General features: G+C 45.4%; 1 pseudogene; it reads right to left on the reverse strand.

Annotated features, from left to right (window-relative positions):
- Positions 1-3,385: 3,385 nt before the first annotated feature.
- LOC129478495 (collagen alpha-1(I) chain-like) lies at positions 3,386-4,711 on the reverse strand (annotated as a pseudogene).
- Positions 4,712-15,723: the final 11,012 nt, after the last annotated feature.

Genomic DNA, 15,723 nt, shown 5'->3' on the forward strand with positions numbered 1-15,723 from the left:
GACTTTCCAATTATTCATATTAGTATTTAAGACTGATAAATTTTTCAAAAGGGCAGTTAAAGGTTATCTCTTACTGTTTTCTACCTTCAGAAATGCTTTTGCTTGAAAGGTGGGAGGAAAAGCTTCAATGAGATTAAGTCCTACTATTCCCATTTTAAATCTCTCATCTTGCTCAGGCAGAACAGGTAAACAAAGTTTTTAAATATGGAAGGGTCCTGAGAGATAGTGCAAAATGTTTGCTACATAACAGGTAAAATGTTTGCTACATAACAGGCATTCAGGTTATGTTTGATGAATAAATGGATTGATAGAATACAGTCGGGGAGCTCAATATTTTTAAATACAACTTTTATAAACCAGTATTTTCGTGATAGTAATATTATTTGCTATTTGTTATTTTTATAAGACTACAACTGTAATGAAATGATTAATCTATCATTGTTTGCATATATGTAATGAATCTATACATAAGAAAAACATATATACATAATATGTACATAATAAAATCTGCAAGCACAGGTAAAAAGATTCCCTTTTTACTTCTGAAGAAGCTAAAAGTTCAAACAAGATAACAACCCTCAATAATAATGATAAAAAATAGTGAGAAATTATTTTTATCTGTACAACATTCATATTTCTCTCTTCCCAAAAATTATTCCATTAATAATAAATTTTTACTAGAAGTTTTATAAATGCTTACTTCAGAAATCAAAGGTAAGAAAAAAGAACAAAATGCTCAGAAGTTACAAATTTTATCCTATTTTGTACATAGGTTTGGCTAACATAAGACCACAGTATGTTTGTGTGTATGTGCAAGCAAATTGATTTTTTTCCTCACTGGCTATAACAAAATACATCTTCACACATCAACATACTTCTCCACCTATTGCCACCTTCAATGGCCACATATCCATTCTATGGGTTCTTGTTAACATAAATGCTGAGAAAAACAAAGTGCGTGTATCTCTATTTTCTTTTTCTTTCTTTTTTTTTTTTTTTTTGGAGACAGAGTCTGGCTCTGTCCCCCAGGCTGGAGTGCAGTGGCACCATCTCGGCTCACTGCAAGCTCCACCTCCCGGATTCACGCCATTCTCCTGCGTCAGCCTCCCGAGTAGCTGGGACTACAGGCGCCCGCCACCACGCCCTGCTAATTTTTTTGATTTTTAGTAGAGACAGGGTTTCACTATGTTGGCCAGGATGGTCTCGAACTCCTGACCTCGTGGTCCGCCCACCTCGGCCTCCCAAAGTGCTAGGATTACAGGCTTGAGCCACCGCGCCCGGCCATGTATCTCTATTTTCTGAAGGCATTTTAATACAATGGAATTGATGGGTAAAGGGCATATACATTTTTAAAATGTGGTAATTATCTCCAAATTATCTACTTGAAAAGTCATCAGCAACTTAAACTTCAAGCAGCAGTGTAAGTACCACTGCTCTTCATTCTCACAAACACTGTGGATAGAACACAGTCTCATTCCTCTTTTAACTTAAATTCTCTTGTGAGAAACACTAACGATTTTTTCCTATGTACATAAGTAACTTGTGGATCTGCAAAAAAGTACTTTGCTCACTTTTAGAGTTCTTTTCTTGTGGATTTGATTGGAAAGAATTCCCTGTAAAATAAAGATGTGCTTTTTATCTGTATATATATAACTGATATATATATAACATATTATGTTAGTAATATATACAATTTGTTATACATATAATCAGAAATATATATCATATTATATATGATAAAGAATAACTTCCCTGTAGGATGAAGATACACTTTTCATCTGAATATATATTTTTATATATTAGTAAAAATATGTATAGTAAATATTTTTCAAGTGTGTTACCTTTGGTTAATTTTTTTCTGATACACAGGGGATTTTAATTTTTAGTTTGCTAAATCAATCTTCAGAATGCCTGCTTGCGAGGTCATTCTTAGGAAGGCCTTTATTAACATAAAATGTACCTGTATAAATAAGTCTTTGTATTTTCTTCTGGTACTTTTCTCATTTGGCGTATGTAAAAATTTCAGTCTAAATTCCATCAGGAACTCATTTTTGCGACATAAAATTCCATTAGTTTTCTTCACATAGCAGGCATTTTATTAATAACTCATCCTTTCCTACTCATCTGAAATGTTGCCATTATCAATCCCTATGTATATATCTTACATATATTTCAGTTTTTTTGGATTTCCTATTCTGTTGCATTTATTTATCTGTGTTTTTAGCTGTTAGTAAATAATTAGTTGTGGGAATTAATAGCATATTTTGATATCTAGAGGAGCAAGTCTTTTTTCACTCCATTATGAACATTTTTAAATGTCATCACTATAGTAAGGTAGACAGTGTCATGCAAAAATGATAAACCTTGATATTTTTATTCGGTTTATGTAAAACTGATAAACATAGAAATAGCTCACATTTTGAGAAAAATGAGTCTTCTCATTCAAGGAACCCACGTCCCATTTCCAAGTGTCCCTCTAAGAAGCCCCAGGAAAGAACCTATCTACCTAGGTGGATTCGGATGTAAAACTGACACAGGGTTTAATCTGAGAACTCTTCGCCTACTGAAAATGGCTCATGGTATTTTTGACATGGGAATATGTTCTCATTAGGCACCTCCCTATCATGTATATGGCCCCATGTTTTAAACGTGTATATGCTTAACTTTGTGAGTTAAATCACTCAAATTCTCCACCAAGCGCTACAGACGGGGAATTGCCAGCGATGGAAAGCAGCTGAGGCTCCACTTGGCCCTGCGGCTCCGAGGGTGCCCCAGGGGCTGCGGGGCTGCAGGGAAGCCGGGCCTGGAGCCCCCTCCCACCGCGGGCTGAGCCCCCGCTACCTGTCCTTTCTGTCGCGGGCGTCCAAGTCCTGGAACCTGCCCGTCAGGCAGAGCTCCACCTCCGCGGCGTCGCCCTTGATGGCAGCCCTGTGGATCTTCCGCAGTTCCCAGTCCGCGATGTAGTACCCCCGACCAGAGTACTCTTTGTCCACGGAGCCCAGGAGCGCCTGGCCCAGGCGTTTCCCGAAGCTGAAGAGCTTCCTCATGGTGGCGACTTCTCAGACGCCCACCACCCGCTCCTGAGCCGCCGCGGCTCCTCGTGGCCTTTCCATCCCCACCCAGCCCCAATCCGCGATCCACCCCCACAACCCGCGATCCACCCCCAAATCCAAGATCCACCCCCAAACCCACGATCCACCCCCAAATCCAAGATCCACCCCCAAACCCGCGATGTAGCTCAGAATCCCGATCCAGCCCGGTCCACCACAGCCTTCAGCAGCGATACTAGCAGCCTCCGACCTCTCAGACCGAGTGAGCTCCACGAAGCCGTTAGGCGCGCGCCTGTAGCTCAGCGCTCCGATCTCTCAGACCGCGTGAGCCCCGGCTAAGCCATTAGGCTCGGCGCCTGCAGCTCAGCGCCAGCTCGGACTCCGGAAGCCGCTCCCGAGCCCGTGCGGCCTGCAGGGGGCTGCTGCAACTCGGGCGCAGGCGCTGCTGGCTTGCGGGTTCTCCTGGGCTCGCGCGAGACGTCCCGGAATCGCAGGCGTGCATCCCTTCCGGCCTGAGGGCCCGTCTGGCCGTGACTCCCGCCCCGCTCCTCCTCCGAAGAGAGATCTGGGCCGCTGACAGGGGCCCTCCGCAGCCACGGGGGATGGGACTGGGGGGTCGGTTCCCGCCCCGGTGCAGCCGCCGCCGGGCAGACCGCCTGGCTTGGCCGCAGCCACGGCGACATCTAGCCCCGGTTCTGCGAGGCTGGGAGCGCCAGCCGGCTTGGGAGTAGCCAGACAGCTGTTGCCAGCAGGTAGAGGGCGCCTGCAGCTTGGGCGCCCAGGTGGTGGAGAATGGCCTGGGCCGCCTCTGGATCGTGAGTGCACCTGGCCTGAGAGCCCGCCAGGCCCTGCCCCGGCCGGGCTCCTCCTCTGCTGGAGCTGGGGACGTCTAGCCAGTGACCCTCTGCAGCCACCGGGGATGGGGCTGAGGGCCGGTTCCCGCCCCTGTGCAGCCGCCGCAGGGCAGACCGCCTGGCTTGGCGGCAGCCACAGGGACATCTGGCCCCGGTTCTGAGATGTGGGGAGTGCGGGCGGGCTCGGGGGTTGCCTGGAGGCTGCTGCCTGCACACAGAAGGCGGCTGCAGCTTGGGTGCCCAGGCGGGCTGGAGGTGCATGGTCTGGTCGGCCTCGGGATCGCCAGCGCGCCCAGCCTGAGGCCCCCAGGCCTTGTCTCCCGCCCCACTCCTCCACCAGAGGGAGATCGGGGCCGCTGGCATGGGCACTTGGCAGTCACCCCTGATGGGGTTGAGCAGAGGTTCTCAGTTCTCGTCCCTGTGCAGCCGCCGCCGGGCAGAATGCCTGGCGTGGCCGCAGCCACTGGGACACCTCGCGGGCCGGGCAGGCCAGGGGGTGAAAGCGCTGGGAAGCGGGTGCCTTCTTGCCCTGTGGCGCCTCTGGGCCCCACGGCTTGTCGGCCTCCGGCGCGCAGGGCTCCCCAGCATCCTGGGCGCCGGCCCGCTGCCCGCACGAAGTCAACTCAGAGAGGATGAACTTCGGTTGCCTTGTCTGGCTGGGCTGCCAGGCGGGGCAGCTGACCTGTTGATCAGGTGGCTTTTTTCACCTTCTTGCTCACAGGACAGCGGGCTGGGAAGCCAGGGGCCGCGGGGACTTGGGGCTGGAAACCACATCTGCCCACAACCGCAGCCTCGTGCACCTGTCATCCTGGCGGCGCCCTGGCGTCGGAGAAGCAGCAGACGCTGAGCTCCTGCAGCTGGCACCGCTGCAGCAACCGGTTCCGGTGCAGGCGTCAGTGGAAGGCGGCCTCCTCGCGCAGCTCCCGCGGCCCCAGGACCAGGGGTGCGGCCAGCACCGCCCTCACGCCCCGCATCTTGTCGACATTGTCCTGCCTGGAGGCGGCTGGACCTGAGCGAGGCTCGCAGCGATCGGCCCCGCGAGGACGGGCATGCAGGGCTCAGGATCCCGCACTCTGGCCCTGCGGCACCGCACCTTTCAGCAGCAGCGGGAACTCCTGCAGCAGCGCCTTGGGTGGGATGCTGGGGCCCGGGGGTCCTGGCAGGCCGAACTTCAGCTTCTTGTCTTGGCCCCTGATCCTCTTCCTGTTGTTAAACCTTTGTCACTCTGTCACGAAAAGCATCCAGGCGTCCTTGATTTCGACACTGCGTGCACGTTCAGAATAGGATTTATATAGGACTTCTTGTCAGAAACCATCCAATCAAAAGAGAGTAAGGTGAAATATTTAGTGTTGAAAGAACAATATAATCAACTGATATTTTTGTATCTAGTAAAATTATCCTTCAAAAGTGAAGGAGAAAAATACTTGCTCCTACAAACAAAAACTGAGGAAACGTGTCATGAATAGTCCTACTTTTTAAAAAATTTCAAAGAAGAATTTCAGAAAGAAGAAAAATTATAAGCAGTTTGGATCTACATAAAGAAGGGAGACCTTAGAGAAGAAATATATGAAGGTAAAATAAAATCTCTATTTCGCTTACTTTTATATAATCTAATGGATAAGAAGACAATGAAGAAGAAGGAGGAGGAGAAGGAGGAATAGAAGGACGAGGAGAAGGGGATGAAGAAGAGGTGGAAAGAGGATGTAGATCCAAATTTCTTATAATTTTTCTCCTTCACTTTTGAAGGATAATTTTACTAGATACAAAAATATCAGTTGATTATATTCTTTCAACACTCTAAATATTTCACCTTACTCTCTTTTGATTGGATGGTTTCTGACAAGAAGTCCTATATAAATCCTATTCTTGCTTCTTTATAAACCAAGTATATTATTCCATTCACTTTCAACAATTTGTCTCTCTGATTTTCTGAAGTTGAAATATAATTTGCATATGTGTATATATTTTTGGTATTTTTCTGGACTTCTTGTATTTGTGATTTCAACACTTAATGTTGGAAAATTCTCAGTCAATATTACTTCAAATACTTATCTGCATTTTTTCCTCTTCTCTTTCTAGCATTCCCATTGTGCATGTTCTATGTGCTACAACAATTATTGAATATTCTATTCTTTCTTCCCATTTTTTTCTCTTTGCATGTCAGTTTGGGAAGTCACTATTGACATATTGTCAAGATGACTGATGTTGTTCTTGACCGTGTTCAGTTCACTGATAAACCTATTGAGGACATTCTTCATTTCTGTTGCAGTGTTTTAATTTCTAGCATTTCCTTTTTTTAAAAGAAAGGGTTTAATTTATGTCACTGAGGCTGGAGTGCAGTGGTATGAACATAGCTCACTGTAGCTTCAATGTCCTAGGATTTAGGAACTCTCCCACCTCACTGAGACACAGGCATGTGCCACTATGCCTGGCTAGTTATTTGGTTTTTTAATTTTTTTTTTTTTTTTTTTTTTTGAGAGAAGGGTCTTACTTTGTTACCTATGCTGGTCTTAAACTCCTGGACTCAAGTGATCTTCCTGCCTCAGCCTGGGATTATAGATGCGAGCTGGGATTACAGATGTGAGCCACTGCACCCAGCCAAAATTGATACATTTAAAATATACTGTTTTTAATATAAATGGAAGATGGAGAATCACTATGAGTATTTCATTAATATTTTGTGGGAAGCCTAATAAAAATAAAATTGCCTGTGAGTATACCTCACCCCTCCAAATGTTGAGCCACTTCTCCAAGGAACAGTTCTTTGGCTGATTTTTGGTGTTTTATCTTCCACCAGCAGTAAAATGAATGACATGACTTATGGCCCAAGGCTTTACTCAGAAGCTTGATGCTTGTTACCAGCGCTGCTGGGAGCTCGTGAGGTAGACACAAAGGCCAGGTGTCAGGGAGACTACCCAAGAGCAAAGAGCCGGAGAAGGGAGGCAGGTGCTGTTGGACAAAATTGCCATCACTAGGCAGGTGCTGTGAATCCAACATAGATCTGAGTCAGGTTCCATATGCAGGGTCCGGGGTGAGTGCCTCGGATCACTGTGTGAATGGAATTCAGAAACCTGGTTTATACAGTGTAATTGAAACTTGAAGCAGCATCTGATGCACCTGGGGCAAGGCTGATTAGAACTAGGTGATTGGAACACAGTCTGGCTAGGAAGGAAGGGACCACGCGCACCAGGGCAGAGACTGCAGGCGGCCAGATGGCCATTACAGCCCAGCGGGCTGCCTATTACTCTCCTCCGGGCCCAGGAGACTAAACACACTTGAGTCGCAACTGCCTCTGGGCGTGGGAACTGTGATCTTGTTTCCAGTCACCTGTCCCAGCAAGAAGGAGCTTCCGTTGTGCTTGCAGACTTGACCCTACTAGTCTGGGCTGGGGAGTTCTGTGCCCGTGGCTGGTCATTATTGTCTACAAAACCTGCTGTGTGATCTGTAAGAATTTTTATGACTAGCTGGCGGAAGGGCATGATGACATGCCTATGCTATTGCTGAGGGAATATCTCTATTTTCAGGTGAAGGTTGTTTCTAATTTTATGTTCAGAATTACACACAAGAGGCACAGTGGAGGTATATAAATGAAGATGAATCCATCAGCATTCTTTCAAAATACTGAACCACACTTTCTGATAGACATTGGGGTGGGGTGGCTGCAAGCGGAGTGTCTGGGTTGGAATTCTCATTCCACAGCTCCATGCTGTGTGATAGTGAGTAACTTACTTTCCCTCTCTGTGTCACAGTTTCCTATTCTCTAAAAACAGATAATAATAGTGACCTACCTTATAGACTGTTATGAAGATTAAATTAATTTATATATGTAAATAAGACTTGGAGCATAGATTTTCTGTAAATGTTAGCCATTGTTATTGCTCCTATTGACCTGAAGTATAAAAACAGAAATGTGACCCTGGTCCTTGACCTTGGGTGGAATCACCAGATAAGCAATAGTTTAGGGAAAAATGTTTGTAACGGGTATTTTCATTATTCAAAATATTATTAACAATGTGCTATTAAGATAATGTTACAAAATAAAAATATCAAAAAGGAGCCTATGGTACAGAATCAGAAAGTCTTACTGTGCATGTATGTGTTTTGACTTTCTGTAATTCCTCTGTCAATCATAAGCTTTGCAGATTTCAGTTACTTGGGTCAACTTGCCAGTAATAACTGCTTTGATCTCCCCGTCTCTAACGCACCTCATGATCTATTTGCTGTCCTGCTGCTACCGTAACCTTGCTATAGTTCTCTTACCTGATGATCTTCCTTTTCCCAGCAAAACATTTCATACTTTCCCTCACAACACATCATACACACACACACACACACACACACACCATAAACACCCCCCATACACTCACACACCACACACCAAAAACTCACACATTCCACACACATCACACACATGAACACCCCAGTACACACATATTCGTACCACAAATACCACACACACAACACACACACATCACACCCACCACCTACACTAACATACATACCACACACACCACACATTCCACACACACTATGAACACCCCAATACCCACACACTCATACCACACGCACACCACACACATTACACAAACTCATACACACCACAAACACTCACTTCCTACATCCACACATACCACATCCACACACACCACATGCATCACACACACCACAAACACTCCCGCATACACTCACACTCACGTATCACACAATACCATGCAGTGACGCATTCCACACACACACCATAGACATGCCAATAGACACATACTCATACCACATGTATCACACATACCACCCCCACACACACCACATGCACATCACGCACACTCTCACAAATACAACACTCACCACCTCCAGTCACACACATACCACATACATACAAACCATACACACCACATGCATAAAACACACACCAAAAACACTCCCCATACACTCACACTCACATACCACACATAGAACACACACACATTACACACATACACATTGTGAACACACACTCATCACACACACCACACACATCACACAAACTCTCAAACACACACCACTCACCCACATACACCACATACACAGACACCACACACACCACCGCCATGCCTCATACACTCACACTCACATACCACAAACACACCACACACACCTTCCACACACACACACACCACACATCCTCATACCATACTCATCACATGTACCACTCACATACACCACATCACACACTTACACCACACATCGCACTCACCATCTACTCACAAACATTTCACACACACACACCACAAACATCCCCCATACACCCACATACCACACACACATCACATCATGGATACCCCATATATACACTCATACCACACCCACACCAAGGCCACTACACTCCATATATACTCACATAGGCCACATAAACACAAACCACCCACACTCACACACACCACAGTCTCTCACACTCTCACACACACACACTCTCACACACACCCCCACATCCACACTCACACACACACTCACTCCTTGAAACGCTTCTCTTCACTCACTGATCCCTTCCTGACCCTAATCCACACCCACCAGGCTCCCCAGGCTTTCTTCCACCAGGACCTCCATAGCCCCTCCCTCCAGGGGCTTCTCTCCACTCTGGGCTCCCTATGGAGCCTCTGTTCCTTCTGCAGCTCTCGCTCCCCACCTCCCCATGCATTTGCCTCACTGATTGCGCTGTAGCATCTTGGTGGTTTTTCCAGTGTGTCTGCCATGATAGGTCTCCTCATACACTGAAGGCACCTTTTGACAAGCCCAGATCCTGGCACCGGCAGTTCCTTGGGCATTGTACATCCCTGCACGTAGGACCGCATCTGGCACACAGTGTGCGCTCAGCTAAAATTTCAGAGCATGAATGCTCACAGGTATTAGGATCAACGTTCAGAAGGTTCTTTCCTTTTTACTGAACCTGTGGCCTACTTGATTTACCTGATAGCTTGTAATTCAGTTCATTAAATTTCTGTTAAAATATTAATACACCAGGTGAATCTCAATATTATTGCTGCAAATTATGTTTCCATTAAGATGGACAAAGATGGCCGGGTGCGGTGGCTCACAACTGTAATCCCAGCACTTTGGGAGGCCGAAGCGGGCGGATCACGAGGTCCGGAAATCGAGACCATCCTGGCGAACACGGTTGAACCCCGTCTCTACTAAAAATACAAAAAATTAGCCCGGTGCGGTGACGGGCGCCTGTAGTCCCAGCTACTCGGGAGGCTGAGGCAGGAGAATGGCATGAACCCGGGAGGCAGAGCTTGCAGTGAGCCGAGATCGCGCCACTGCACTCCAGCCTGGGCGACAGAGCGAGACTCCGTCTCAAAACAAAAAAAAATAAATAAAAATAAAATAAATCCTTAACTGCACCGAGTCAAGGTATGTGAACAGATGGATGCCAGATCCTTGCTATTGATTATTCTCAAAAATAAAAATAAAATAAATCATTAACTGCACCGAATCAAGGTATGTGAACAGATGGATGCCAGATCCTTGCTATTGATTAATCGGAGAATTCACTCCTATCGGAGGGAAAGGGATGGCCAGGATTACACTAGGGAAGCGTCCACATGGAAAACAGGAGGACAGGGAAAGAAAGTTTGCTCTAACATCTTCTGAGTTCTTCAAAGTGCTTTTCATCTGTGATTTTGTTTACTCCTCTTACTAAGAGGAGTAAATATTTAACGTAAGCAGGAAGTCTGAGACCCAGGGCTAGGAGGATTATTTAGCATCACATACAGAATAGGGCTCAATAGATTCATGTGTATGTAAGAACAACAATGATATCTCATGGGGAACCAATGGAAAAGTTAAAGTAACTTGCACCTATTTATGGAAAGCTCACATTAACACTCAAATGCTAATTAGAGAAAAATGTGACCAAAATGTTAACCCAAATCTGTTGAAATGAAAAAAAATATGTTACTACCTTTCATTCTATATTATTTAGTAAATCCATGTGATTTATTTTTGGTAGTAAAGTATTTTATTTTATTTATTTATTTTTTTGAGACGGAGTCTCGCTCTGTCACCCAGGCTGGAGTGCAGTGGCGCGATCTCGGCTCGCTGCAAGCTCCGCCTCCTGGGTTCACACCATTCTCTTGCCTCAGCCTCTCCGAGTAGCTGGGACTACAGGCATCCGCCACCACGCCCGGCTAATTTTTTGTATTTTTAGTAGAGACGGGGTTTCACCGTGGCCTCGATCTCCTGACCTCGTGATCCGCCCGCCTCGGCCTCCCAAAGTGCTGGGATTACAAGCGTGAGCCACCGCGCCCGGCAGTAGTAAAGTATTTTAAATGTCATTTTATATATAAGATCATTTCCAGACTCCAAATACTTACTAAATTCCATGCTCACTAATACATTTTCTAATAAACATTCTTAACTCATTAGGATGGAATAATTGCTTTTTCTTAGATTTTAACTGACATAGAGGACAGAAACCACTGGAACAAAACTAATGGATTTTTTTTCTCCAGATCCAGGTTACCACAACTGTACCTCTGTCTTGGACTTGGAGAAATTAATCAGAACAGGCTGTTTTCCTATCTCATGGAAACTCCTTTAATTTGCAGGCTTGGCTATGGGTGGGCAAAGACATGAAGCGTTATGATGGACATTGGAGACTCAGAAGCAGGAAGGGTGGGAGAGGGATGTAGGATTAAAAAAACTACATATTGGGTACAATTAACACTACTCAGATGACTCGTGCACTAAAATCTTAGACTTCACCACTATACCATTCATCCATGTAGCCAAAACCTACTTGTACCCGTAAAGCTCTGAAATAATAATAATTTTAAAAAAGATGCAAGCTTGGGAACAGGATAATGATGAAATTCCCCCTCTACCCCTATAACACCACGACATACATTTTGATCATTTCTTTAAAAAGCATTTTAAACAATAATTAAGTTCTGCTGGGTTGATCTACTAAATAAGGCATCAGAAACAAAAAAATTCACATATAGCTGGAAAGTTTGTTCTGAACCTAATCACTCCAAATTCACAAAATGTTGGCTTTTGGCAGCAAAGCATTGGAGAAGTGTGAAGGCATTTATTTAGGCAAGATTTTGTGGATCTTTTTCAGGCAATTAGCCTGTATGGGCCTAATTGGGTTCTTAATGGGTTCTTATTTCCAAAGAAAAGTTTAACTTCCTGGTGCATTTCTTGACCTATAACTACCTTTTTATAAATAAAATTATCTCACTATTATGGGATGAATCGTGTCCTACCCCAAAATTCATTTGTTGAAACCCTTACCTGCAGTACCCTAGACTAAGATTGTATTTGGTGATAAGGTCTTTGAAGGGGTAATTAAGTTAAAATGAGGTCATGTGGTGAGCCTTAATCCAAATGGACTGGTGTCCTACTAAGAAAAGATTAGGATACAGACATGCTGAGAGGGAAGCCTGTGTGAAGACACTGGGGGAAGAAGGCACCTGCCAGCCAAGGAGAGGCCTCAGGAGAAACCATCCTTGCTGACACCATGGTCTCAGACTTCTGGCCTCCAGAATCATGTGAGAATAAATTCCTGATGTTTAGGTCACTCAGTCTCTGGTACTTTGTTAAGGCGGCCCAACAGACAAACACAGCTACTTTAATAAAGAAGATTTTCCACTGTGCCTTTGTCACTGGAGTGTGAATAAACAAGAGGACCCACAAATCACTTTCGAACAACTTCTCCAGCCTAGTGCCCTGGGCCTGTGCATGAAGCAGCACCTAAGCAGCCTCAGAAAGTGTGTTTCTCAGCTGGGCGCAGTGGCTCAACGCCTGTAATCCTAGCACATTGGGAGGCCGAGGTTGGGGGATCACAAGGTCAGGAGATCAAAACCATCCTGGCCAACATAGTGAAACCCTGTCTCTACTAAAATACAAAAAATTAGCCAGGCGTGGTGGCGTGCACCTGCAATCCCAGCCACTTGGGAGGCTGAGGCAGGAGAATCACTTGAACCCGGGAGGTGGAGGTTGCAGTGAGCCAAGATAGCGCCACTGTACTCCATCCTGGGCAGTAGAGTGAGACTCTGTCACAAAAAAAAAAGAAAAAAGAAAGTGTTTTTCTCTTTCAGGTGTATCACACATGGATTCAGTTCCTCAACACTTGTTAAGCTGCCACAGGGCTTTGCCTGGGCATTCCCTGCCTGCTCCTGTCTTCTGCCCTTCTGGGCCACCCTGCTCTCCTTTGGTTATGCAGCTTTGAAATTACTCCAAACATTTACATAGTTTGCAACCTGAATGATACATTTGTGAAGGTTGATCACACAAATTGGGTTATTCTTTTTTTGTTTGTTTGTTTGTTTGTTTGTTTCTAGATGCCCTGAGACCAGTTACTAGGTTTTTCTTTTTTTAATTTTACTTTAAGTTCTGGGATAAATGCGCAGAACATGCAGGTTTGTTACATGTGCCATGGTGGTTTGCTGCACCTATCAACCCATCATCTAGGTTTTAAGCCCCACATACATTAAGTATTTGTCCTAATGCTCTCCCTTCCCTTGCCCCCCACCACCTGACAGGCCCCAGTGTGTGACGTTCCCCTCCCTGTGTCCATGTGTTCTCATTATTCAATTCCCACTTATGGGTGAGAACATGTGGTGTTTGGTTTTCTGTTCCTGTGTTAGTCTGCTGAGAATGATGGTTTCCAGCTGCATCCATGTCCCTGCAAAGGACATGAACCCATATTTTTTATGGCTGCATAGTATTCCATGGTGTATACGTGCCACATTTTCTTTATCCAGTCTATCATTGGTGGGTATTTGGGTTGGTCCCAAGTCTTTGCTATCATACATAGTACTGTAAAAATGTAAATGTGTATGTGATTCTTATCACATCCAACTAAAACAGAGTTGAGAAGCCAGGGAATAAAGCACTCATGGTACAAAACATTCCCCCAAGAGTGTAATTCTCTGCAAGCCTGACTGCTGGAACTGCTTGTTGCCACCTGAGACCAGTTTTATCCGTAGCTTCTGAGATAATTTGCTACAACTCTGTAACTAATTTTTCCCACCACCTTTGCTCATCATTCAGAGCTTGCCAGCTCCCCAAACCCTTCCTAGTGCCAATGAACTTACTCAAAGAGGAATACATAACATTTCTCCTTGTTATAAAATCTCTAATCTTCTCTTTGTTCTTCAAAGAGAGCACTTTCAGTTCTTACCAGAGATGATCTCTCCCTGGTTTGCAAACTGATAATGCCAATAAAACTCTGTTTTCTACTCTCTAGCCATTCTGGTGGTCCTTTGGACAACATATGCCTTGCTGTAGTAAGGACTGGAAGTGTATTTCCCCCTACCATGGAGAACAAGACCCCATACATGAGAACTTGGAGCTACTCCTCCTTCCATCGGGAATGTGACGTCACAGCTTATCAGACCCCGTATGAGTTACCGAGCTCGACTACTGGACTCCCAAGTCCAATAAACCTAAGAGTTTGACAGACACTTTAAGAGCTTAGGTCATGGCAGGGTTTACTCTGTCAGCCATTCTCCGATGACCAGGAGCTTGTGCTGTGAGAGGGCTGCACTGTCCACCACTTCTCCTCGACTTCCCTCTAGTATCCAGGGTCCACCCCGGCCTTCTCCAGTCTCCACTGTGATGGCCAAGCCAGTTTCCCTCAAGAGCTGCTAGTATAAAGGAACACCTCAAGCTTTAATTAGAAGTCACTTCCCACAGAGACTTTCATCCTAATGGAGCAACTAGACTTTAACAATTGAGGACCGGCGGGGCGTGGTGGCTCACGCTTGTAATCCCAGCACTTTGGGAGGCCGAGGGAGGCGGATCACGAGGTCAGGAGATCGAGACCACGGTGAAACCCCGTCTCTAATAAAAATACAAAAAATTAGCCGGGCATGGTGGCGGGCGCCTGTAGTCCCAGCTACTCGGAGAGGCTGAGGCAGGAGAATGGCGTGAATCCGGGAGGCCGAGCTTGCAGTGAGCCAAGATCGTGCCACTGCACTCCAGCCTGGGCGACAGAGACTCCATCTCAAAAAAATAAATAAATAAATAAAAATAAAAAATAATTGAGGGCCTCACTCATCTGTGGTCAGTGTGCCTCATCTCTCAAGTGGATTCCCTGGGAGATTTGTTCACAATGTTACCTTCTTTAAGCGTTCTGAACCTAAGAAAAAAATTCTCTTTGCATGGGGATAAACCACAGATCCATGAAATCATATTTCGATCATCTCTTTGTTTTAACCATGCAAAAACACCTTTGCGGTCCCTTCCCCTACTGGCTTGAGCCTTGGCTTTTTTCTGTTTTTCAACAAGTGGAGGCTCAGAAGCTCCCGAGCAGGAAGGTGCCCATGGCCTGCCGCATGCCCAGCTTCACTGTGCCCTGCCCCAGGGCTACACCTCCTTTGCTTCACCCAGCACCTAGAATGTCCCTCCTTCTGAACAGCGCCAAGTCTGCGTCTGTGCAACTGCCCTGCCCGCTGCCCCTAAGGGCTCCTATAAGGTCTGTGCATCCCTCTGCCCTGGTGCTGGGGCACCGCCTTGCATCAAACCCCATATTGTCTTCTCTCCCTCTAGAGCGTTAGCTTTCAGGGAGGACAGAGGATGGAAAGGTTAAAATATTGCTGTTTGCTGTAAATAGTACATTGTGAAGGAACAAAAACATGCCTTACAAAAAACACAATTGTACCAAAACAGAGACAAAAGGTGGGCTGGATTGTTTTCGAAGAATCTTTTCATTTTTAATGTTCATTGTTTCACTCTTAGATGCACTGCTAGTTATATCACAGTTCAACATACACTTTATAAAGCTGGTTTTTTTGTCATTGAACAATTTTTGAAAAATGTACAATGATCACAGACATCCT

Source organism: Symphalangus syndactylus, chromosome 3, assembly GCF_028878055.3.
Source record: "Symphalangus syndactylus isolate Jambi chromosome 3, NHGRI_mSymSyn1-v2.1_pri, whole genome shotgun sequence".
Classification (NCBI taxonomy): Eukaryota; Metazoa; Chordata; class Mammalia; order Primates; family Hylobatidae; genus Symphalangus; species Symphalangus syndactylus.